The sequence below is a fragment of the Gorilla gorilla genome, chromosome 17 (assembly GCF_029281585.2).
Source record: "Gorilla gorilla gorilla isolate KB3781 chromosome 17, NHGRI_mGorGor1-v2.1_pri, whole genome shotgun sequence".
In the NCBI taxonomy this organism is placed as follows: domain Eukaryota; kingdom Metazoa; phylum Chordata; class Mammalia; order Primates; family Hominidae; genus Gorilla; species Gorilla gorilla.
Genome location: NC_073241.2, coordinates 76,557,961 through 76,585,274, shown reverse-complemented (window position 1 = coordinate 76,585,274; position 27,314 = coordinate 76,557,961). Strand labels below are relative to the sequence as shown.

Below are 27,314 nucleotides of genomic sequence, written 5' to 3'. Positions count from 1 at the left end.
AGCAGTCACATTTCACCAGCGGTTCCTGTTTGAAACTATTTGTGTGCAGAGTTGGAGGCCATCATGGTTTCCACTAGGGGGCAAAGATGAGTAAAACATGATCGACAAACACCGTGGAGTATTATGCAGCATTTAAAGGCAATGGAGTAGATACACATAGCAACATGGATCACTTCTAAAAACAGAGCAGAATGAAAAAAGTACAAAACAGAATGAGATTCACAGAATATTACAATTTATGCAAATGAAACTGCATACACACTAAACAAAATATTCACTTTATAAATACGCATACAAATAAGATAAACATTGGACATATTTAGAATGATTGCCTATGTGGAGGAAAAAGTGTGAGTGGGAGATGGCAATAAAAAAGAATGGATCGATTAGTTAATTATTAAAACAAGAGAGGAGCCAAGCAAAAACAATAGATGCCAGTATTCCACGCACTAAGTAGTAGGATTTGCTCATCCTTCTAATCCTAAATCCAATAAAAATTAATGAAAAGTGGCCAGGAGCAGAGGCTCATGCCTGTAACCCCAGCACTTTGGGAGGCCGAGGCATGTGGATCACCTGAGGTCAGGAGTTCTAGACCAGCCTGGCCAACATGGTGAAACCCCGTCTCTACTAAAAAAATACAAAAACTAGCCAGGCATGGTGGCGCTTGCCTGTAATCCCAGCTACTTGGAGGCTGAGGCAGGAGAATCACTTGAACCTGGGAGGTGGAGGTTGCAGTGAGCCCAGATCGCACCACTGCACTCTAGCCTGGGTGACAGAACGAGACTCTGTCTCAAAAAAAAAAAAAAAAAATTAATGAAAAGTACAATCGTACCTTACCTACCCCATACAGTTATGGTGAGGGTCAAATGGATAATGTATGTGAAAATTATCTGTGCACCATAAAATGTTATTCAGATATGTTATTATCTTTATGTTTACAGCACAGCTGGGAAAAGGTCAAGAGAGACTGCAGAGAATATTTAAGAAATGTGGCAAGATGCCTTGTCTTTTTGTCTTGATAAGTTTAACAGGGAAGTTTAAATGTCCCTTAATCAGATATGCCTCTGTAAAATAGAAATCTTTAAATAAAAATTATGGCCATCCTCGAGTCTTCTTCTGAGTAACATATTTGTGGTAGATGCTGTCAGTTGCCTAGCCACAGCCATTCTCCCTGCTTCCCAGGAGTACAGCACCCCACAGTTGTTCAGGTGGCAACATGTCTCTATCCCCAGAGGATCAAATGTGATTGGTCCAAGACAGGCATGGTAACACCATTTCTAATGGCCAGTGGTTGTTTTAGATGGGAGCATGTGACCCAGTTCTGGTAAGAGATGTAAGGGGAAGTTTGCTTGGAGGAGCCTCTCCTGGAAGAATGGTTTTTTTCCTGTTAAAAAAAGGAGACAGAGATAAGAATGAAGGCTTCCATTTCTTCCTACCTTAATCCACAGTATGTAAGGATTTTCTATTTAGAACTGAGGCAGCTACTTGTGACCATGAGGCAGTAAGTTTAAGAATCAAAAGACAACAAGCTAGGGTCACATAGAAAGAGCCTGGTTCCTGGATGGCAACACTGAGCCCCAACACCAAAGCTAAAACAGTCCAGCTCTTGGTTATGTGAGCTCGTTAAATGTCTTTATTACTCTAGACACTGTTACTTGCAGCCGCACACATCTTAGCAGATATGACATGTAACCCGGCATTCCCTTGAAAGATCTCTTTTCTTGTGTATATCCTGCAGGAAAGATCATCCCCTTACTAGTTGTGATTTCCCCAAACGTATCTGAAAGACTGTCAAGGAGCAGAAAACTGTGTTTAAAGCAGGTGGGACCTGTCCATATTTTGAGTGACCCAAGGAAACCGGCATAGGTGAAGTAATCCAGGCATCTGTTTAGGATATCAAGGATTCTGAAAAGGTACCACACACCAAATTTCACCTCTGAAGCCAGTGGTAGTGAGAAGTTTCTGGTAAGGAGTGGTCAAAACCAAATGTGTGGGCTGGAGAGAAGACTTGACATAAAATACCAGAATGGCTATGTGTGGCTTGTGCGTGTGTTGTCCCACTGGACCAAGGGTAAAATTAAGGGGGTCAATTTTAGCTTGATACCTCTAGTTAGAGTTGCCCTACCCCCAGGACAGTTTACACTGTGCTGCTATGAGCTTCTAGGCCCTGGATGTGTCCAAATCAAAGCATACCTCCATTGAGTAGCAAGTCTCTAAGGTCCCATCTAAGCTCCAAATTCTAAAATTACGTATTCCTCTGGATGAAATGCAAATTATCTTCAGGGTCATAATTTAGTGAATACAGGTGAGGGCAGAGGCCCTTGATGGAAATAACCATGCAGAGTGGAGAATCTGAGGTCACCAAAGATTCTCGTCCAACTCCATTTTTGGGGAATAAAGGGATATGGTCATTTTCTCAAAGAATTGAAAGTAGAATTGCCATATGATCCAGTAATTCCACTTCTGGGTATACGCTCAAAAGAATTGAAAGCAGAATTTCAATTCTGCTTTCAATTTCAAAAGAATTTGAAAGTCTCAAAAAGATATTTGTACACCCATGTTTATAACAGTATTATTCACAATAGCCAAAAGAGGGAGGCAATCTAAGTGTCCATCAATGGATAAATGGATAAGCAAAAAGTGGTATATACATACAATAGAATATTACTCAGCCTTAAAAAGGAAGGAAGTTCTGACACATGCTACAACATGTGTGAACCTTAAAGATATTGTGCTAAGTGAAGCAAACCATTGATTCCATCCATATGAGGAATCTAGAGGAGTCAAACTCAGAGATAGAAAGTAGAATGGTGTTGCCAGGGGCTTAGGGAAGAGAGAAATGGGAAGTTGTAGTTGAATAGATATAAAGTTTCCATTTTGCAAGATGAAAAGGGTTCTGGGCCAGCACAGTGCCTCATGCCTGTAATCCCAGCACTTTGGGAGGTCGAGGCGGGTGGATCATCTGAGGTCAGGAGTTTGGGAGTAGCCTGGCCAACATGGCAAAACCCCATCTCTACTAAAAGTACAAAAATTAGCCAGGCATGGTGGCATGTGCCTGTAGTCCGAGCTACTCGAGAGGCTGAGGCAGAAGAATTCATTAAACCCAGAAAGCGGAGGTTGCAGTGAGCCAAGATAGCACCGTTGCACTCCAGCCTGGGCAACAAAGCAAGACTTCATCTCTTAAAAAAAAAAAAAAAAAGAGAAAAAGAAAAGAAAGAAAAAGAAAAGAGTTCTGGAGATTGGTTGCACAACAACATGGAGTTACTTAAAGCTACTGAAATGTACACTTCAAAGGGTTGAAATGATGGATTTTATGTTACATGTATTTACCACAACATTTTTTAAAGGAATATGGTTGTAAAGTATTTTCTAGCACTCAGATCCAACAGATCTTTTGGCCACAGTCCTGGGGGCAAGGACTCCCACCCCTACCCTAGAGAAAAGGCAAGCCTGTTCTCAGTGACACAAAGGAGGAAGAGGAAGCAGGTGCAGCCACTGCTTGGAATCTCTGCCCAACAGCTGGCATTGCTTTAGAGACGTCATCATGCCCTCCCACAAATGACTGCTCTGACTCCAGCTGTAGTCATTTCTCCATCTAAATAAAGAACCCTAAAAAGTGGCACTAAATTAAGAGATGCCTTTGACGTCATCCATTCTGACCCGTCTGTTCTTAGACCCAGAAGGGAAAGTGATTTTGCCTAGATCACACTCTGCATTAGTGACAGCCAAGACTAGGGCCATGAGAGCCTCAAGAACCAGCCCCTCTACTCACAGGTAGCTTGGTGGAAGTATTATTTAGCATTGCTAAAGAACTGCATATTTGTAAAGTGCTTTATGCTCATCTATTATTAATGCACTAATGAGAATACTTAGATTGTGCCTTTTCTCCTAGGAGCTCAGAGCACTTTGTAAATGTTAACTCATTCACCCGCTACGTCCCAATGGGAGACAGAAATCCTCAGCCCTTGGCTCTGCACTTGGTAAAGAGTAGGCCCAGCAAAGGCAACAGGCGGGATGGGAGGCAGGCTCAGAACCGGGAACTTCCAAGTTCCCGTTCCCTCACTGTCTCCTGTCTAACTACACAATGTCCCTGGGACTGATATACAAGCCCTAGGAACCAATGAGATATTTCTGTGAAGCTAATGGCATGTATGGCACCAGAGGAAAGGGGCTTAAGTTCTAGGGAGGGGGAGAAGAAAGGGAGTAAAGTTAGAAGGAATAGCAATATCATAACAGCCAACATTTACTGAACGTTCATGATGCAGCAGACCCACAAATTCTGCATCATCTTATTGAATCCTCATCCAACCCCATGACTGAATAGTGATCATCTCCCTTTTTCATATAAGAAAACTGAGGCTTGGGAACGTTAAGAAACTTTCCCAAGGCCACACCTAGACAATATCAGCACCATGCCCAGAACACAGATCTAACTCCAGATCCTGTGCTCTAAAGCCACATGGGGAACTGCTTCTCCCCAGAGTTAAGGGATAATCATAGCAGAAACCACCATTAAATTATGTTAGAAAATCCCATTCTTGGAAAAAGTTACTCACTGAAGTCAGTAAGGAGGCAAAAGGATAAAGGAATCCTCCCCGCAGGAGGACTTTCCCACCCTTTCCTCTGGCATCCCATCATCTGTGACTTCCTTCTAACACATCATTGGTCATGTCATAACATACCATACACTCATCAGATGCCTCTGCTCCACCAGACACAAGCTCCAGGTCTTCATTATTTTGCATCCCTAGTGCTGACATCACACTTGCTACTTAGCAGGTGCCCAGTATGTATATGTGGGAAAGGATGGGAACAAGGCAAGGTTTTGAGACAGACATTAATACATGCATGGCCCAAATGTCAACAATTTTATAATTCTACATTTAAAGCAGTTGACATAGGTCATAAATTTTGTTTTTAAATTTTTCTCTGTACCCCTCATTCCCCACAAATAGGGAACAATCAATCAAGAAGTGATAATTGAGTATCTGCAGCATTACAGGGCTGTGGGGTGTACTGAAGATACCCATGAGGTGATCTTTACCCTCCCAGAGTTTACGTTCCAGTTAGGGGCATGATGGTAACACACACAGGCAATTAATGAATGACACAGGGTAAGTTTGCAAGCTAATCAGGGGTTTAGACTGGGAATTCTGGGGAGTTTGGGACTAGGGAAGGCTTAATGGAGAAAGTGACATCTGAGCAAGCATAGCTGGGCACAAAAGAAGACATTCCTGCCAAGAGTGTACATGGAGCCAGTAAGAGCTATGAGCATAGTGTGTGGGCAGGACAGGAAGAGGACCAGCCTGTCAGGAGAAGTGGGCACATTACACAGGTAATTCTTTGCCAGTCACAGAAATTCCCTCATCTCCTTGAAAATCAGCCATTGGCATGGGATGTGCAACAAGCTATTCAACATTAACCCCAATTCTAAGGAAACATTTTTTTATGTCTTTGTTCGTTAATAAAAGAGAAGGGTTGTTCAAACCAGCGTGTGCTCCTCTAATGAATACTGACTCACCAAGGTTCACAACCAGAGTTGGAAAAGCTGGGAGTCAATAAAGAAGCAATACATTCTAACAATATTAAAACTTCCTGGTACTGCAGTAATTAGAATTTCAAACACTAATAAAAGACTGCACAGTTAATTAGCAGCAGTCGTAAAAGTCTAAGAACAAATATACTATGTATTAAATACAACAACTAATGTAATTGCTACACACTGATTGAAAAATTAAAGAGGGAGAGGTTAGGGAAAGTGCTTGCCACAAGAGCAGCAACACTGTTTCTCTTGGTCTTTGTGGCCACAATTCCTTATTATAGTCATATTAGTATTACACAGTCTTTACTATTAATATCAGAATGTTTTATTTCTCATTAATAGATTCCACTTCCTTAAGAAGCCAGGAAATTTGGCATACCCTAACTAAGCTACAATCTGAACTACACATTATTTTCTCATTCTGGGGACAAAACTCATACATAAAGACACATAGACACACGTGTGTACACACACACACACGTTTACTGAACATTCTGATTTTGTACAGGTGTGATTTTGTACAGGCATGAAGCTAATAGCCACTTTTCTAGTCAATAGCACCTTTCTAGACTTTGGGAACATCCCTCCCCAAATCACCCAAAATGATCTCCCTCATTAAGTTTACAACACTCCATCTTCAGGACTCCTTTATGAAAAGTCTCCTGGAAGAACACAAAACCTCCCATACAATAATCTTACCAAAAAAAATCCAATTTGAATCTGATCACACTTCTAGATTTAATGACCAGTTTATAGGGAATAGAGCAGACAGAAGAAACAAGGTAAACAACACCACAGGAATGCAGATAGAAAACCTCAAACTGAAAAATTCTATAGGACAAATAATCCAGTTTTTCAACAAATAAATTTCAAGGATAAAAAGAGATGGGATGGGAAACTATAGATTGAAAGTTAAAAGACACCCAGTGATCATGCCCTTTGTTATTTACCCAAAGGAGTTGAAAACATGTCCACACAAAAACCTGCACACAGATGTTCATAGCAGCTTTATGCATAATTGGCAAAACTTGGAAGCAACCAAGATGTCCCTGAATAGGTGAATGGATAAACTGTGGTACATCCAGAAAATGGAATATTATTCAGTGTTAAAAAGAAATTAGCCATCAAGCCATAAAAGGAATGAAGAAAACTTAAATGCATATTACTAAGTGAAAGAAGCCAATCTGAAAAGGCTACACACTGTGTTATTCCAACTATACAGCATTCTGAAAAAGGCAAAACTATGGAGACAAAAAAACTACTCCATATGATACTATAATGCTGAATACATGTCATTATTCATTTGTTCAAATCCATAAAATGTATAACACCAAGAGTGAACCCTAATGTAAACTATGGTCTTTAGGTGATAATGATGTGTCAATGTAGGTTCCTCAGTTGTAGCAAATGGACCACTCTGATCAGAGTTGATAATAATGGGGGAGGCTATGTATGTGTGGGGTCAGGGAGTATAGAGCAAATCTCTATACCTTCCTCTCAATTTTGCTGTGAACCCAAAACTGCTCTGAAAAAGAAAGTCCACTTTTATTAAATTAAAAGACAAATAATTCCAATGCAACATGTGGGCCTTATTTGAATACTATTCAGACATATATATGGAAAACTTAAACACTGACGGACTGAATATTTGAGGATATTAAAGAATTGTTATTCCACGTTTTAGGCATAATACAGGTATTGTGGTTATGTTTCTTCTAAAGAGTCCTTATATTTTTGAGATTTTTCCTGAACTAATTACAGACAAAACAGGTCCATGTTTGTATTTGCTTCATAAAGCCAGTGAGGGTGGGAGACTAGAGCTATAGATAATAAAATAATATTGTTCTTGGCTAGGATGGTGGCTCACACCTGTAATCCCAACACTTTGGGAGGCCAAGGCAAGAGGATTGCTTGAGCCCAAGAGTTTGAAACCAGCCCGGACAACATGACGAGATTCTGTCTCTACAAAAAAAAATTAAAAAAATAGCCAAGTGTGGTGGCACACACCTGTGGTCCCAGGTACTCAGGAGGCTTCAGCCTAGGAGTTTGAGGCTTCAGTTTGCTATGACTGCGCCATTGCACTCCAGCCTGGGCAACAGAGCAAGACCTTGTCTCTCAAAAAAAAAAAAAAAAGACTGTCCTTGAGTTGGTAAATCTTGCAGTTGGGCAATAGGTACATGGGAATCCATTACACTATATTCTTCACTTTTGTATGTGTTTGAAATTTAATGTCATAGAAAGGGGTTTTTTTTTATCTTAAAAAAGAAAAGGCTCTTGGCTGTCATCTTCTACCGTATTCACTTTGGCCTGAAGTATTTCGTCAAACTTGCCCTGTCATCTCTTGGGTGGGAGATAAGGGCAGATCATGTCCTCCTCTGCTCAAACCCTCCAGTGGCTCCCATCTCACTCAGCATCAAAGCCAAGGTCTGGCAGTGAGCAGCTTCTGAGGACACCAGGCCAGCTTCTACTGAGGGCCTCTGCTGTTGCAGTTCCCTCTGCCTGGAACATCTTGCCCCAGGTACCCTCACAGCATGAGCATTCTCCTCTTCCAGCCTACTCAGAAATTCCCTTCTGAGTGAGGCCTTGCCTGGCAATACTTTTGAAAACTGCAAACCCACCCACACTCAACCCCAACCCCTAGGATCATTAACCCCTTTTCTCCTTCATTTTATTTTTCATGGAATGTAGCACCACTTAATCAACCATATACATGCTCTACTTATTTTTTATTGTCTCCCTCCCCCAGATAGAATGTCAACTCCATGAAGACAGGCTTTATTTGTTTGCTTACTACTGACATAGAGTTGATGCTCAATAAATATGTGTAAAATGAATGAAGACAAATTTGGTAGCAAGAGAGTATCAAGCCAAGCTCCCAGATGCCAACAAGAGGATCTGCTTGTGAGAGCTGCCCTAGTGGGTTACCCTGGTGGAACCTCTAAGGAGGAAGCCCCTGAGGCAAGAGAGAGCTCCCAAATGCACATCGCCTCCTTCACAGGACTGCTCTGGGCAGCCTGCCTGCAAACGTCCCTCCTACCCTCTCCTCTCCCTAGCATGGGAGCTTATTTCAATCTTGTTTTCCTGCTCAGTTTGTCACAACAGCAAATTCTCTTGTTCCCTAGCTCTGGGAAGAGATGATGTAAGATATAAGGCAAAGGAAAGAAATGCCATGCTTTTTCAGAAATTTCTGTGCCTCCTTTCCTCCCTCTCACCACACTGCCTGCTCTAGCCAAGCTGGCTCAGGGCTCCCACCTCCTACTTCTCAGGGCAATCTTCCCTTACCTAATATGGCCTCCTCCTCCATCTCACCTTCTGGTCCTCAAGTTCTGCCACCTAATGACCACACAGATCCACATGCTTCTCCCTTCTCTGCTGTCCTGCTGCTTTGGTTCTTCACATTTTAGCACTTAACTTTTCCATATTGGTGTGTTACTCTTCTCTCCAAACTATACTAAAAGGCAATAGACTTTCCTTGCTGTATTTCTTCTGGATCCCCCATGGACCTTGGCTCCACGTCAGCCACAGGCTGACAGGTCAACAGCACCACTGCCAACCCAGCTGCTCAAAGTGGAGATTTGGGCTTGTTCCTTAACTCCAACCTCCCAAGTCAGTCCCCAGGTCTTCCTGATGCTCATTCCCAATTATTTATCCTATTGTCTCTCCACCCCCACTGTCATTAGCCTAAACTCAGGCCACTGTTGAGCTCACCTAACTAGTCTCCCTGCCTTCTGGCTTGTACCCTTCCAATCTATTCTGCACCTAGTCTCCTTGCCTTCTGGCTTGTACCCTTCCAATCTATTCTGCACCAAGAACCAAGGCAGTCTTTCTCACATAAAATCTGGATCGTGCCACTCCTCTGCTTAAAGTATCTGGATGGCTCATCACTATCCTCCAAATAGTATTTGGTCTCCTTACATGCCTTCCAAGGCCCTTGTGATCTGGACCCTGCCTTCTTCTCGGCCCCATCTGCCTACCTTTGCTAAGCTTCAGCCAGACTGAACCTCTTTCATTTCTTTCCAATGGGCTGTGCTCTGTCTCCTACAAGCCTTCCTCCTGGAAGCCTTTCTCTTTGTCTGGAAGACCCACCCACCCCTCTTATCAACTTCTTCCCTTGGCTCACATATCATTTCTTCCTGGGAGGCTTCTCCTGATCTGGGTTCCATACTCCTCCTCTGTGCTAAGCACTCGGACTTCCCTTTTTCATTCTGAGTTCGAATTTTCTGTGCTCCAAGGGCCTCCTCCCCACAGACTGTAAGCTCTGTGACGGCAAGGAGTGTGGCATCCTGGAATAGCCCCTAGACCTAGCACAATGCCTAGGGCCCAACTAGGTACTCCGGAAGTATTTGTCAAATGAATAAAGGAAAAATCACACCTGTAATCTCAGAACTTTGGGAGGCCAAGGTGGGAGGATCACTCGAGGTAAGGAGTTCAAGACCAGTCTGGCCAACAAGGTGAAACCCCATCTCCATTAAAAATACAAAAATCTGCCAGGCGTGGTGCTGCACACCTGTAATCCCAGATACTCAAGAGGCTGAGGCAGGAGAATCGCTTGAACCTGGAAGGAGGAGGTTACAGTGAGCCGAGATCGTGCCACTGCATTGCAGCCTGGGTGACAGAGTGAGATTCCATCTCAAAAAAAAAAAAAAAAATCAAAACACCTAATGATCTGCGAGCCCAACAAAGTGGGACTCACAAGAATATGGTTGGGGGATGGGGGAGACAAAATGAATGCTGATTTAGTTATAAAGTCCTGCCTAACAGAGAAAGGTGGAAATCAATCATTTGATTTCTTAAGCTGCAACCCTAAAACTAGGCATACCTTGCTAAATATGGCAGTTAAGGGTTGCCCAGGATGGTGCGCTGTAGTGTTGCGCGTGTCCGTGTGAAGAGACCGCCAAACAGGCTTTGTGTGAGCAACAAAGCTTTTTAATCACCTGGGTACAGGCAGGCTGAGTCCGAAAAGAGAGTCAGCAGAGGGTGGTGGGATTATCATTAGTTCTTATAGGTTTGGGATAGGCGGAGGAGTTAGGAGCAATTTTTTGTGGTCAGGGGGTGGCTCTTACAAAGTACATTTTCAAGGACAGGGAGAATATTACAAAGTACCTTCTTAACGGTGGCGTGCGTGTATTGTCACAAAGTCAACTGATCAGTTAGGGTGGGGCAGGAACAAATCACAATGGTGGAATGTCATCAGTTAAGTCAGGAACTGGCTATTTTCACTTCTTTTGTGGATCTTCAGTTGCTTCAGGCCATCTGGATGTACACGTGCAGGTCACAGGGCATATGATGGCTTAGCTTGGGCTCAGAGGCCTGACAGTAGGGGCTGGGGGAGTACCAGCTTGGGAGTCAGGACCACTGGCTGCTAGTCTAATTTCTGTAACCATTTGGCTGTGTAATTTGAGTTTCTATTTCTTCTGTGAAATGCACCACTGGAAAGGTGATTTCTGCACCCTCAGCTTTAACATGCTTTGAATGATGGCCAAATCAGAAAGACAAAGAATTAGATGTCACAAATAGATTTCAGTTAAAAGAAGATATTTCCTATGTCTTGGTTAAATTCTCCCAGGAACACACTCTGAGACTAAAGATTTGAATGCAAATACCTTATTTGGGAAATGATTCCAGGAAGCACCAGAAGCGAAGTGGAAACAGAAGACAGGGAAGGGAAGGAAGCCAGCAAAGAGGGAACTATTGATCAGGTGACCACTGTGGGCATCTGAAGCTCAGTCATGCTGGCAGATAGTATGGAACATGCCACAGAGTGGTCTTATCAAGGGGCAGGTAGGCAGGATATGTATACACCTACTTCCACCAACCATTGGCTGGCGGCTACTCCCCAGAGCATGAAGTCCCCAACACTTCGTGCCTGCGAGGAGATTCATAAGCGCTTGCAGTCAGAAGTCATGGGTATGTATTGGAACAGTCAGTGACAAGAAAATATAGGCAGAGCATCGATTGCCTCGGGGACCACCTAGGAACTTAAACTGGGCACATCTCTACCTCTTGCTTTTCGCTCTACTATTTCCAAGGGAGTCAAGTGCAAACAAAATCAGGTTCAAAGATTTGGCAACAGCTCAAATTATTCATTGTGATTTTTATTGCTGCACCTATGTTCAGTTGTGCATTCTTGTTTATATAAGGCAGAAAAAAGTGCTAATTCAGCACTTCCTTGGTAGGGTGGCCTTGAAGACTGCTGTAGAAATCTCCTGCAAGTGCTCAGAGCAGCAGTTTCAAATCTTTGTCGCCTGAAGAACATTCATCATGTTTCCAGGCCCTGCTTTTTCTTTTACAGCTTCGGGGAAAGACTCGAATTCCATCCAATTAGATGTACACAACTTCAGCTGTTTTGAATCTACCTACATGCAAATGAGACCCTAAGGAGCTGGTTCTTTAGGATGAAGAAAGGGGTGTAAGTATTGCCTTGGATTTTTTTAACCAATGCAGGCATCATTTTTAAAAACAAAAACTCTGATTTTCCCTGAAAGTAGTCCTGGAAAAACAATCAGAAACTGAAATGGAATTTCACTGAATTTTTTTATTGCCCTCCCCCCACCTTTTTTTTAACTATTGAATTCAGTTCAACAGCTGGCTGTTTTATTGTAATTTTTCCTGCTATAGTGATTATTTGTCTTCATGACTCAGATGACCATACTGGCTAGTTTTTTTGTTTGTTTGTTTGTTTTTTCACTCACGAGTGCATCGTTTGGGCACTATGCAGACACAGCTTGAGGCAGTTTGGATGCAGTGACTGATAACTGCACCAGAAGCAAATCTGCAGATTCTGTTTGGGGCTCATCTCAGTTTCAAATACAGGTGACTAAATGACATCTGCCTGCCTCTCCCTCCTCCTTCCTCAACAAGGAAGGGGCCTCGTCGCCAACATGCGCACATAGTTGTGGGCTTCAGCCAACTCCGTATAGTGCAGCATTCAAATGAAACTCATCAGAACACTTGGAAATGACAGAGTGAACACCAGGAGCTTGTTTCTAATGATATTTTCGATCACCGAGGATTTCACTCTAAGCCATGTTTGTCTTTTTTTTCAAACTGCTAGAAAGGGCATTAATAACATTCTTTCCCCCAAAATGAGGTAAGAAACTCATCAAAAAGGGGCTGATATACTGGGATAAAGACTCTGGGCTCCTCCCTCATTTTCCTCCAGTTAAAGGGCCAAACCAATGGGCCATCTCTAACATTCTGAGAAGTCAGAAATTTCTGGGCAAAATGATCCACATTGTTCAAAAACAGAAACATTAAACAGCAAGTTTGTTTGCTTGTTTGTTTGTTTGTTTTCCTTAACTACCACTCTCACTTAACAATGGGCAATGGAAACAGAGAAATCCAAGATAAACTAAAATTCAGACTTTTCTAAAACTTTACCTTAATGAATGCACCAGTGCTGCACCCTCTCACTCCATTTTTCTTTGTCATCAACAAGGGGCAGGATGATGTGATGGAAAGAACATTGTAAGTCAGCGGGTTTGAGTTCAAGTTCCAGCTCTCTGTGGTATTAGGCGAGTTGTTTTGCCTCTCCTGGTCTCAGTTTCCTCATTTCCAATCCCTGCCCTTTCCACTTCAACTATAAAAAACTGACATGGTTTAAGCTGAACAGAGACCTTAGCAATTCCCAATGCAGTCTGAGAAATGGCTGCTTTCACTGACCCACCAGAGGTGAAAAAAGTGTACGAGGTAATTTGTATGCAGGGGTGACCGCAGACTACTGCTAAACAAAGTAGACTCAAAAATAAGACTCCTCATTAGATGATTTAGGTAAGCTAAGATTGGGAGAGACCACAATCAGGGACTGGGATGGCCTCTTACTCAGAACGTGAATATTTTTCCCTTATTATTCACCTATCTGAGATCCAAACAGGTGAGCAAATGACTCTTGTAAAAGGCTCTTGTCAGCCTTCTCTTTCTGGGAGTATGGCAGACAAAACACCTTGAAGGGTCCTTGCCATGAAAACATCTAAAATACTGGGGAAAAAATGAAATTTATATTTATAAAAGCATTGTCAAACTAGCACAATTATTTAAAACACACACACACACACACACACACACACATGCACAGGCAAAAGATAAAGTGAAAGCAAGAATTCTGGGGCTGAATGACTGCCAAGGCTGGCTTTTCCCTGAGGGTCTGTTCTGAAATCTGAAGGCCCTGATGTTCTACTATGGGGCTGCATTGGAGATAAGGTAGGGGGTCTATTAGGGAACCTTGACATAAAAGTAATGTCACAAAGAGCTACACCCTCTGTAAAAGAGCAAATGATAAAGAAATTTGCTGCTCAGAAACAGTCAATAAGAAAACTTGTCTATTTCAGCCTTAGCATCGGGTGGGAAAAAAATTCTACCTGTAAACTGGCCTTTGCACAGGACTGTGGTTGAATTCATGCTACTTCTGTGGTCCAATAAATTTGCAAGCTTAGACTTTAACCTAAAATGATCCTGGAAACATGGATGAATCTTCAAAACATTATGCTACGTGAAAGAGGCCAGATATAAAGGACTACATATTGTATGATTTTGTTTATGTGAAATATTCAGAATTGACAAATCCATAGAGGAAGAAAGTAGACTAATTATTGCATTGGGCTAAGGGGTAAGAATACTGACTAACTGTAAACAGGGAAAGGGATCTTTGGAGAATTTGTCTTTTAAGTTTTAAAACTGGATGATAATAATTGCACAATACTGTAAACTTACCAAAACTCATTGAATTGTATGTTTAAAATGGGTAAGTTTTATGGCATGTGCAGAATACCTCAATAACAGTGTTTTTTAAGCTGGTCTTGGGTTATTGCTGGAAAAGTAACTAGCAGAAGGAATGCAAGTCCTCTCTGGAGGAATATAACTTCACTAAGAATTCCCATAGACAAATTTACACATAAAATGAGCAGCTCACAGTCAAAAATCACAAAACACACAAGAAATCAAGACATTATGAGTGAGAACTAGCAGAAATGTAGACAGCAGATCAGTCCAGGAAAGGCTTCAAATAATGGAATTAGTTCACATAAAATAAATAATAACTACATTACTAACTATATTAATTATAACTATGAAGTAAAAGGCATACTTGGAAATATGTGTAAGCAACTAAAGGGTCTAAATACAACCAGCATATTTAGAAGAATCAGAGAGATATTCCAGAAATAAAATGTACATATAATAACTGAAATTGAAATTTTAATTGATTGCTCTAAATAGTAAATTAAATATAGCTGAGGACAGAATTAGAAAACTGGAAGGTATAGCTAAAGAAATTAATGAAAAGTTGGGGCAGAAAAAAGTTTACAAGATATGTAAGATAGGTTGAAGCAGCCTTCCACATGACTAATCAGAATTTCTGAAAGAGACAATAAAGAGAATATGAAATAAATCATATTTGAAAAGATAATGACTGAGAATTTTCACAACCATTGAAAAGCATCAGTCCTCAAAATCAGGAACCCAAAGCAATATTAACCAAGATTTTAAAATCTAGATACTTCATGGTGTAACTGGAAAACACCAAAGACAAAAAGAATATATTGAAAATAGCCAGGAAGAAGAAAGAGTGGCAGTTAGAATGATGGCAATTTCTCAGTGCAACAATGAGAGATCACAGCAGACTAATAGTATCAATATGCTGAGAGAAGGTAACACTCAATTTAGTATTCTATTAGCCAGAAAAACAATCTTTCAAAAATTAAGTGAAACTAAAATAATTTTTAGACAAAGTAAGGAAAAGGAAGAAAAAGCTTGACCACATTACCAACAAATTCTCACTAAAGGAAATTCCAAAGAATATACTTCAAACAAACATAAATTAATTCCCAAAGACAAAAAGGAATTATAAATAATATTGATAAATAAGTGAATAACTAATAGACAAAAGATATTGACATATGTATGAGTAAATATAAATATATGACCCTCCTGAGCAATCTAGTAAGGCTCCATCTCTACAAAAAATTAAAAACTTCCCTGGGTATACTGGCGCATGCCTGTAGTCCCAGCATCTTGGGAAGCTGGGGTGGGAGGATTGCTTGAGCCCTGGAGGCAGAGGTTGCAGTGAGCTGAGATCACAACACTGCATTCCAGCCTGGGTGGCAGAGCAAGACCCTGTCTCAATAAAATAAAATAAATGTATGAATAAGTGTGTGAGTAAATATAAATAAGCATTTACTAGATAAACAATATTAATAATATACAACTTGTATGACTAAAAAAAAAGGCTAAAATACCACAGAACTAAATATAAAGCAACATAGCTGATAAGCTGGGCAAGAGGTAATCAGAGTTAAACCACTGTAAAATCATTTCAGTGTTCAGGAGGATAATAATATTAGGCTGTGTTAAGTTAATTGGGCAATTAAAAATGACCTAGGTAACCATAAAAGAAGTATAAAGGATATAAATGATAAACTAAAAGAAGTGTGAAATAGGCCGGGCGCAGTGGCTTACGCCTGTTATCCCAGCACTTTGGGAGGCAGAGGCGGGTGAATCACAAGGTCAGGAGATCGAGACCATCCTGGCTAACACGGTGAAACCCCATCTCTACTAAAAATACAAAAAATTAGCTGGGTGTGGTGGCGGGTGCCTGTAGTCCTAGCTACTTCGGAGGCTGAGGTAAGAGAATGGTGTGAACCTGGGAGGCGGAGCTTGCAGTGAGCCGATACCACACCACTGCACTCCAGCCTGGGCGACAGAGCAAGACTCTGTCTCAAAAAAAAAAAAAAAAAAAAAAAAGAAGTGTGAAATAAAATGAGAACATTAGTTCAAAAAAAAAAAATCCAGGCCGGCCCGGTGGCTCATGCCTGTATTCCTAGCACTTTGGGAGGCCAAGACAGACAGTTCACTTGAGGTCAGGAGTTCGAGACCAGCCTGACTAACATGGGGAAACCCCATCTCTGCTAAAAATAAAAAAATTAGCCAGGCATGGTGGCACATGCCTGTAATCCCAGCTACTCAGGAAGCTGAGGCAGGAGAATCACTTGAACCTGGGAGGCAGAGGTTGCAGTGAGCCGAGATTTTGCCACTGCACTCTCCTAGTCTAGGCGACCGAGTGAGACTCTGTCTCAAAAAAATAAACAAATAAATATCCAAAAGAAAGAAGGGAAGAAAGAAGGGAAAAGCAGAACAAATGACACAAAACAAAATGATAGAAATAAATTAAAATGTATCACTAATGAAAATAAATCCATATCTATAAATCAAATTAAATGGTTAAAAACACATTGTTAACTTTTTCAGTTAGTATAGGGCAAGTTATGCTGAGGTTAAAAATAAGTGATCCCAGGGCCGGGCATGGTGGCCCACGTCCATAATCCCAGCACTTTGGGAGGCCAAGGTGGGAGGATCACTTGAACTCAGGAGTTCGAGACCAGCCTGGGCAACACAGGGAGACCTGTCTCTACTGAAAATACAAAACTTGGCCGGATGTGGTAGTGCGCACCTATGGTCCCACCTACTGGGGAGGCTGAGGTGGGAGCGATCACTTGAACCTGAGAGATCAAGGCTGCAGTGAGCTGTGATCATGCCACTGCACTCCAGCCTGCAAAACCGAGGGAGACCCTGTCTCAAAAAAAAAAAAAAAAAGGATCCCGAAATCTTAGAAGCTTACAACGACAGAGATCTCTGTTTCAGTTATTTAAAGCTTCAAATAAAACACCTAAATCTTAATGACTTAAAATAACAATTTATTGTTGCTCAGCATGTTGTGGTTTGGTTGGGCAGTTCTGCACATGCTCCTGCAGTTGCATTCACCTGCTGCTTCAGTGAAAGCTGCAAAGACAAAGCAGGCCTCACTGTAGTAGGGAAGGCTAGAAGTCTAAAACCTCTGTTTCTATGAAGTTTCACATCTTTCAGTTATCTAACCCAAGCTTCTTTACTTGGCAGCTGGGTCCCAAGAGAGTAAAAGTGGAAATTGCAAAATATCTTGAGGCCTAGACTCCAGAACTCATTCAACATCACTTCTACTACAATCTTATGATAGTGTGAATCATGTCAAAGTAAATCACAGGCCAAGCCCAGGTTCAAGGGAGTGGGAAATAGACTACATCTGTTGATGGGAATGGCGGACATGGCATGGGCAATCGACCCCCATTTATGTCTCAGTCATGCAATGTGTTCACTGCAGGTCAGCTCCATGTTGTTTTCACTCCAAAACCCAGGCTGATAAAGGGATCTCAAAATATTTTTAGTGTCATGGCAAAGGGATCATGATGAAGCATGTGCTGGCCCTTAAAGCTTCCAGCCAGAAGTGCTCTTTGCTCATAATTCATTGGCCAAAGCAAATTACATGGTAAAGCCTGTCTTATAAAGCCCTGGGACTATAAGGGTACCTAAAAAGAGAGTGTTATTAGAAATCCTACTGAAGTGTGAACTACTTGGGTGAGGACAGAGGAGGAAACCACAAAATATTTGGATGATATACAATGTTAAGAATTAGCTTCCAAGAAAATTTCAGAGAATATTTTATGTTATACTAACAAGGTTCACTGACATTGACAGTTATGGAATATTATAGAGCCCATGCTTAAGAGGCGAAGCTGTTAGGAAAAGTTTCAAAGGGGTTAGACCACTTCTGTGCTCAATATACACACCAAGTCCCCCACTGTCATCTAAAGATTTCTTCTCTGGTTATAAAACTAACACTAGAATCATAAAAATTTTCATCAAGTCCAACCTATTCCACATACAAAGACAACTGATAGTCATAGGTACGGGGAAATGTTAGGATATATATCTTGAAATAAGTCAAACTGTCAGCAGGCCTTCACTGACCTTTCTTTACATGCTCATCTCTTTGCTATGTGCTGTAGTGAATGCCAAGTATAAAATAACCTCAAAGGTCAGGAAAACAGGAAAACATTTTTAAATAAAAAAAGACCAACATAAGATAACTATGGTCTTTCCCTGTTCTCCAAGAGGCAGACAATGGCTGCTGAGATATTTGTACTTCAGTTGGCAGTTTAAGATACAGTTAAGGCATAGGAAAAAATAGCAAGCAAAGCAGTAGGTAAATAATAAAGCAGGTGGTAGAAAGTCCCAGTGCTGGAAGAGATTAGAGGAAGGAAAAATCACTAAGGACTGAAATAGACATATTCAAGGAGGAGAAACTAGAGCTGAACCTCAAATGATAACACAAGATTATTCTTAGAGACAGAAAACTTTTACAAAATATGAGAACATGGACAAAGCCACCTTCCCATGAGGTTCCCAAAGAACATAATTATAGAAGAAAAGAAGAAAATGTCCCACAGAGTAATAATTTACCACTACCTCAGTATTGACACCAAATCCCAACATTAAAAAGTCTAGGCCAGGTGACCCACTCTTTGTCCTAAATTGGTCAGGCTTCCAACTAAAGTAAGCTGGGAAGCCTCCTGCTCAGTTCTACCTTTGCCAGTGTCCATACACAAATGCCAAATCGTACTACTCTATATTCCTAATGACAAGAGCTAAAGCAATGCCCACCAACCCAGAACTGACCTGTTATAATACAGCATCTTCCGCTAGCAAATATGGTCCTATCAGCTTCCTAAAGTCCAACCAATTAGATTGGCATTCATGTTTCTTAATAAGAGAGAAGTATAAAGATGAACTCCTGAGCACTAAGTACCAAGGGGCCGTACATCATTAAGTGCAACCAGAGCCACAGGGAGTTTCCAATGAAAGATGAATCAGGGCCAGCAGCAAAAAGGGACTGAGGAGTCTCTGATTCCAGCAGTTCTTGATGGTAGGTGAAATGATTGCTAATGTTTTCACTTTGCCTGTGCATTACTCTTCTCCACATTTCTTTCTCATTTCTTTCTATGCCACTGTGAGAAGACTCATTTCAACAGATTTCTGAACCAGGAAATGTGGAATCCATAAAACGTTGGTTTGGTGTTTGCTTTGGGGGTTTCTTAGTATCTCCTGTGTTCTACAGGCACCACAAGAGTCCTCCAACTCTCACAAAGTAACACTGCAATGCAAAGACCTTCAACACAAAGAAGGCTTGTCTTCTCTGTGCCCCAATATTGCTTTTATTATGAATCACACAAGTTAGACTTTATTGCACCTTGTTCTGTTATGTCACTATTAATCTTGTCTCCCCAAGTAGAATGTAAGGGGCCTTGCTGGCACTGTGCGTGCACCCTCATATAGTACCTCACCCAGCACTGGGCAGGGTTAACTCTCGGCAAAATTTTAAAGCAGTTCTCCCACTAGGGCCTTTTTCTTTTGCTCTCTTTGCCTGTAGTGGATGGTGCCATTTCCTTTCTAATCACAGAAGCGTGGCATCTGCACACTTTTTACACCTTCAAGCCCATCAAAATAAAATCTCAGGAAAAAATGTGATAAACTAATCCACCCCAAATGATAAATGATTGCTTGAGTTTAAAGAGATGTCAAAGACACAAATCACCACTAGAAGAATTCCAAGTATTAGCAAGATGGTAGGGAAATTCTTTTGAGGAGCAGAGGGCCTTGCTAGAGCCTCTGAAATTCCAGAATATCTACTGGATCCTGTGTCCTTCATTTTGGGCTTATACAAAATCCTATATATCAATTAATTTCTTACTTCCCACTTCCTGCTCATAGCAGGCTTAAAAAACAATTTATGGGATCTTTATTGTCTTCAGACCAGAAAAAAGAAATAGAAACTAAGGCAGCAGCCCTTCCTCCCAGTGCCTTGCAGCAGTGGACTAGCTTGACTTTCAAATAAGTTCACACCATACAATATAATAACAGGAGAGTGTTCACAAATCTGGCCTTTTCTGGATATTAAATACATTTCTCTTGCTGGACTAGCCAGATAAATACAGAATGTATGTCATCCACAAAGCAGGGCAGAAAAGTACTCCATTTAGAGTTAATAATGTGCTATTAAAACTACATATGTCAAATTATTTCATGCATAATGCAAACATATGATCTATCACAGTTAGGACAGTCTTGAAATGTCTAAGGGCCAAGCTCAATTAGGGCTCTAAAATATTTTGGTTTCTGCCATAACCTTCCTGGAACGGCTTAGCAAGTAAGAATCTCCTACTGTTTGCTTTAGTAAATCCCATTTTTCAAGGGTTAAAAGAGTGATGTGATTTAATCTTGATGATAAACATTTGCATTGGCCTAAAAACAGAGATAAACAGTGGAATTGCTCCTGGGAGGCTTCTGTTAAAATGTTCACAGAGTTTAACCTGATAGAAACCATCAATCAACAGGTTTATTGGTGCCCAGCAGGGCTAGAGCCTGTCTTCTTCCTTGCATATAGCTCTGGGTGCAGTTCAAGCCCCACACACACCTAGAGGGAAAGGTGAGACCTTCCAGGACGGACCAGGTCAAATACACATTCCAACAGCACCTGATTTAGAGCTTCACTTAAATTGTATGTGTCAGTTGGGTCCAGACATTTGTCTTCTTTGACCTTGCTTCCCACCCTCTTCCAAGGGAGAACACAACTACATGTCTGTGGTTCATTGCTCTCCATTCTGTATTTCCTCTGGACCATATTTCCTCTGGACCATGTAACTGAGTCCCAGCAGTAGGGTGGCCCTCACTCTTTGGTGTGCCTGAGTCTGCTTCCCCAGGTAAACTGGGTATGTGTGATTTTAAGAAACCTCAGGACGCTGACTTCCATGAAGCCTAGGTTAGTGGCTTCTGGGAGGTCAAGGGGAGATGCAATCTGCTACCATAGCCAGAACCTACTTTCCCCACCCCTACCCCGGCCTCTGGGTTCTAATTATATGATTGCAATAAAGAAGTCACTGAGGCCAGATGTGGTGGCTCATGCCTGTAATTCTAGCACTTTAGTAAGCTGAGGCAGGAGGATCCCTTGACCTCAAAAGTTTGAGACCAGCCTGGGCAACATGGTGAAACCCTGTCTCTACCAAAAATACAAAAATTAGCTGGGCATGGTGGCACGCACCTGTGGTCCCAGCTACTTAGGAGACTGAGGTGGGAGGATCACTGGAGCCCAGGAAGTCAAAGTTACAGTGAGCCATGGTTGCACCACTGCACTCCAGCCTGGGTGACAGAGCGAGACCCTGTCTCAATCAAACAGTCAATCAATCAATCAATCAATGAAAGAAGTCACTGAGATCTTGAGGCAAAGGAAAGGAAAACAAGGGGGTCTGGTATGAGTTTGGCCCAATCCTAATGGCCTGGAGCAAGTTACCTTTCTCTATGGTGATGTTTGTCAAAATACACTCCCCAAATACCAGTTTCAGAATCACCTGCCAGAGATCTGGGTCCCATGCCAAGCTGGCTGATGGAATCAAAGTCTCTAAGGGTGGGGCCACATTCATGTTTGAGGACCATGGTCTAAAGACTCTGCGTTTGTTATTCATCAAATGAACTAACATAGGCCATAGCTACTTAATGAGGTTATTGTAAGGACCAAAACGGTATAGTGTATGTAAAGTAGTATACAGTCTGGTTTATCAGTTAAGAGCATATTTGGGATCCAAACAGATCTGAACTTGAAACCAGATTTTGCCACTTACCAGCTGTGTGGTCTTGAGAAAAGTACATCCTCTCTGAGCCCCTGTTTTCATAAGCTGTAAAATGTGGACAGTAATACCTAACTCATGGAAGTCACACAAGGATTAAATGAAAGGTTACATGAAAAATGTTTAACACACACTTGGCACAAGGTAAGTATTCCAGTCGTGAACACATTTTTTCCCCTTCCCAGAAAAGTACTTCAAACATGAGTCAGAGTACACTTCCTGTTTTACTACTACTGTGAGACTTACGATGCTTTTCCTACAGAACTTCCCAACTTAGTCTTGAGTTTTGTCTTTCATAAGTAATTGCCCAGGCTCTTCCAGTCCCTGTTAAGACAGGCTTATAAACTGTTACTCTCTTGCTTATCTGGGACTAATAAATTGGCATCTTGGCTTTCTGTGCCTTTCCAAATATTTGATTCCCTTCTATTTCCCCCACCCCACATCGCTCAATTTAGAATCCTAAACTATGGGGTAATAGCCCTATCCCCATAGTCACTATTCAAGAAAGCGAAAAATATTTTTACCATATTAACAGACGGTTCGTTTCTAAGGGTGTATCTTCACAGCAGCTGGTGCTATGGAGGGTTGAAAAAGAAATAAAAGGAAGGCAAGTTGCAGGAAACCAAAAGATTGGCTTAAGCTGACCCTGGGAAATCCCTGGCAGCTGTATACCCCAAAATCGACCTCGTTCAGCCCTGTTCTCAATATCCCATGCCAGGAAAGAAGGGCATAGTGGCTATTTGGCGTGAAGCTTGGATTAAAGCTCCTGACAAACAAGGCCACTTCCTTGTCCCAGGGCCAATTCTAAAGGTTCCATCTGATACTGTGGGGAAGCTATCTTCCCCTAGCAGTCAACTCTTAGTAATCCAAAACTGTATTTATTTATCCTACTGTCAACAGGAATGAATTATATTCTACCTCCCTGTCCTTGCATTAGGAGAAAAAAAGTGAAGGAAGACAATCTATTTCAGTTGTAATTAACATCGGGCCCGAGGGACCTTTCCGAAATGTCTGCCCTGGCAACATTTCCCCCAGAGTGGATAAAAATGCCTTCATGGAATGAGAGCCTTGGAGATCCCCCGCAGACATCTAACTGGATTCCAAACACGGAAACCCTGAGCAAGAGATGAGTTCCCTGCGAGACTCTCAACTTGCACGCATTTCCGACCCCATCGCTGCCCCCTTCATTTTAGGCCTCCCCTATTGCCTGGGGCAGGGGCCCGATTTTCTTACTTTCATCACACCGCGCTGGAGAGAGGCCCTGCTCCAGGCAGGCTCGGGGCGGTCAATCCTCGGGGCTCGAGAAGGCGCTGTTGCCTCAGGGCCCAGTCGCCCGAGGAGGAGGCCAGCGCAGACCCCGTAGAAAGCAACAGGGAGCAACACACACGAAACCCTGGGCTAAATCTTCAGTCCAGGACCCGGGTCCGCGCACTTTGCGCCACACCCGCCAGGAAGCTGCCTCGCCCCCGCCCTCTGCCCTCCTCCCGCTGATCCGCCGCGAATTATGGAGGAGTGAGTGCGGGGACCCAGTTCTGGCAATGCCAGGGTTTCTCCGGAACGGACTCCGGGAAACCCAGGAAGGGCGAAGCCCGGCATGGCCCTCCGCCTCGGTGTACCCAGTCTGATCCCGCAGCATCCCCTGCCTCTAAGCTGAGAGAGGGAAGAGGGGGAGGGTAGACAGAAAGTTAAAGACATCCCTTCCCCCACCCCAGCTAAGGTTTCGAACCGCACACCCACAAGCCGGAGAAACCCCGACGCGCGCCCTGCACTCCTGCTGGGCGATCCGGCTGGGCTATGCGATCTACTACCCTACGTGGAGAGGAAATCCCGTCCTTCCACTGGCTTCCTGGAGGAGTTGCCGCTTACGCAAAGGAAGGGAAGAGGGACGCCAGCAGAGGCAGCCGGCAACCCCGAGCAGGAGCTCCGGGATGAAGCCGCAGCAAACAGCCCCCGGCATTTCCTAGAGGTCCTGGGGCCCGGCCTAGGGACCCCCAGCAACTACCCTCCCCGCCCGCCTTCCGGAGGCGGAGCCCGGCCCGCGCTGCCCTGCAGAAGTTTCCTGCCGCTCCTAGGGGGCGCCATGAGCCGCGGCGAGCGCCCCATTCATTCTCCCAGCGAAAGAAGATTCCCCAGAGCGACGGCACTAAGGGGGCGCGAGGTCCTTTTCTTCACCAAAACCTCGCTCCATAGCACTCGCGCTTCCCTTCTCCTTGGGAACTCCAAGCTGGAGCTTGGGGACCTACGAGGTCTGTCCTATCCAAGCCCTGGGACGCTCACAACATGCGGGAACTTTCTTCTCAGATCCCGCCAAGTTAGGGGTGGGAGGAAGTGAACCGGTCGAGTTTGACCTGCTTGCGCTGTCTCCCTCGATTATGAAATGGAAAGACCATGAGTGATTCGCTCTGCAACGCTGTCTCCATTTCTTATCCTGACAGAGGGCTGGTCTCAACTGACATAGTTACAGATGTGGCCTTAACCCCAGCCCCGCTCCCAAGCAGAGGAGAAGAGTGAGAAAGAGGGAAAAGCAGAGGTCTGTGCTCTCCCTTCAGATATTCACCTCTCTAGCCAACAGTTTTCTTCTCCCCTCACCTCCCCACCACGCAAAAAAACAGTCTCATTTGAACAGAAGCTTCTCCCGGGTACAGGGTCGGGGAGCGTGCAGAGGGTAGCCGGAGCTGAGAGCTAAGGCCGAACTTAGATTTTTCATGAGACTGTCGCAAAATGAAAGAAGAACCAGGGAAGGAGGGTGGATACGTGCCACACCGGGCGACTGGATCTGGACTTAGGCAAGAGAAGCTCTTTTAACCCGGGGATTTGCTTCTCAACTGTGGCCCGGCCCCACACCACCGCCACCCCACCCAACAGGTTTGCAAACCACGTTTCAAGCCCGAGGGACTCAAGCCGGGAAAGGTCATCCCGGGAGCTTGGACCTGCAAAGCCCAGTGTGTCTGGCAGAGGGGGGGTTCTAGTCTTGTTGGACTAGAACAACGCCACTGGATCGCAAACCTGACTCGCTCACGCGCAAGGCGAGGGCCGGCGGTGGTCTGCGCGCGTGTGGACTTCGTGCACAGTCGGTCTGCGGTGCCTTCCACCAGCCAGCACGGGGCTGTTCTCTTAATGAATTACTAATGAGTTAAAATTGGGCAGCAGGCTTAATTAAAGAGTAGAGGCAATGTGTTTACCACATTGTAATTGAACTCATTAGGGCTATGGCTTTTTGTTTTTTAAGCAGCCGCCTTCCTTCTCTGAGTCGAATAATCTATGGGAAGCGTTTATTAGAGAAGGAGGGAGCAGGGCAGAAACAGTCCATCAATTCTTTCAATGAAAAAGACAGGACGAGGATGGGGAGGGGGATGCAACGCCTCCATTTCGCCGATGTCTTGGTGGATCCAAGGCTAAACCGAGGCTTCCCAAGAAGTTCCAAGGGTAGGATGATCCAGTGAGGGTTGCCGGCACTTGGAAAGTTGCCAAGGAAGGAACTAGGCCGGAGCCTGAAAGGCAAACTTTGTAATACCACGCTGTTCTACCGAACTCGGTCTTCATCCCCTCCTGGAACGCTGGCCTCCAACTGCAACCCCTGGCCCGCGGTCTCCCTGACATGCAGTCTGACACTTCGTTATGAGATGGATTCGACTAACTTTTTTTTTTTTTTAAGCAGCCTATGTTTGGCCCTAAAGCTTTCCTTCCTGGGGATGCTGAGAAGGGCTCAGTCTTCCGTATCCAATCTTCCCAGCTCCCCTCCTGGAGACGCACAATAGGTTCTCATCTCACCTCAGGTGGTCGTTCCCCGGGAAAGTGTGGAAATGGTGCCCCCTCCTAGTGGACTGCCCGTGGATGGCACAGGAGAAGCGCACCTGCGCGTCCTGGGACAACCCTTCTGGCAAGGGAGTTCAAGCTGCCGGCCCAGGCTGCGCGCCCCCAGGGCGGATTGCTCCCTCCTGGCCCTGTTCCTACTCCAGTTACTAGGCCTCCAGCCCTCGCCTCATTTCTGTCCTCCTTCGACCACTGGGCATGGAGGGGTGAAGGGTGGGGTGATGGGGCTGGGGCTGGCGCTGTGCTCCTCGCCCTGCCCTGCCTGACCAACAGGCGGCGTCAGAGACCCAGGTCTGAGGTGGGGAGTAGGGGGGTGCGGATCTGAGCAAGCTAAGCCGAGAAGCAGGGCGCGAGGAGACCGACCCTCATCCTAAACTTACAAACTTGCCCAGGAGGAGAGTAGGAAGAGCTGAGCCGCTGCAGGAACCGCCGAGAAGGGGAGGGGTGGGACAGGACAGGGTCGCGGCGAAGGGCCGGATCGCGAGCAGGAACGCAGAGGACCGCGGGCGGCGGGCGGCGGCGGCTGATCCGCGCAGGGGAGGCGGCAGGCGCCGCGGGAGGCAGAGCGCGGAGGAGCCGCGGAGCGCGAGGCAGGAGGGAGGACCTCGCTCAGGGGGCCGGAGACCGCGCGGGCGGCGCGGACAGGTAAGTGGCTTCGTCCTCCGCCCTCGGCCTCCCTTCCTTTGGAGAATACGGGGACCAAAGGGACTCTAGGAATTTCTAGCCCCCGGCACAGCCCAGCAGCTGACCTCGACCTCCTCCCTCCCCTCCACTTCAAACGCACACCCATTCCGAAGTCCCCATTCCGCACCATTTGTAAATTTTGTCAGAGTCTCCCACCCTGACCATCCCCCACCCCATCCCACCTATCTCCGCCTGACCCGGGAGGTTGAGGTAAATTGTCTCTAATTTGTTGCTAAAAGATTAATTGCAGAAGGTGGGTCGATTTGATTAAGGCAATTAATCTTTGGTTACAGCGTTCTGGTGTCACTTGTGGGCGGGGGGGGGTGGGGGGGATATGAAGAGAGCTAGGGAGAGAAGGCAAACGAGACTTTTTGGAGACGCTGTGGAAAGCGGCTCCCTAGCTTAGGACAGCATCCAGATCTTTGCCCCTGAACCTCCGCAGCCCGCAGCCCCCGAGCTCACGCCGGCGGTTTCAGCACTGCCAAGCTCGGACAGCGACTCCCGCGGGCGAGCCTAGTAACTTCCCGGTCCCGGGAGGTGAAGAAACGTAGGCAGCCGCAAGAGCTGACCGGGACGAGGGGTGCACCCGTAGCCCCGTCTCCGGCCCAACCACTGGGCTTCCCTTTCCCCACTGCTTCAAAGCAGGATCCGGCCAAATAGACTCCCCGAAGACCCCAATTCTCAAACCGCCATAGGGATGGGAAAGAGAGAAATCCCCCAAACGTCTCCTAGAAAAGTTCCCAAAGCTGGAGTTTTCTCTTTTCGTGAATAATTAACGCTGCTCATAAATA

At 44.3% G+C, this 27,314-nt stretch overlaps 1 long non-coding RNA gene across 1 annotated transcript; it reads right to left on the bottom strand.

The window, feature by feature from the left end:
- Nucleotides 1-49: 49 nt before the first annotated feature.
- On the bottom strand, nt 50-24,028 carry LOC129528433 (uncharacterized). The gene is made up of 3 exons (XR_008673692.2): nt 23,260-24,028; nt 22,551-22,601; nt 50-1,384 (listed from the first exon to the last, which is right to left on the bottom strand). It is a non-coding gene; the product is annotated as an uncharacterized lncRNA (long non-coding RNA).
- Nucleotides 24,029-27,314: the final 3,286 nt, after the last annotated feature.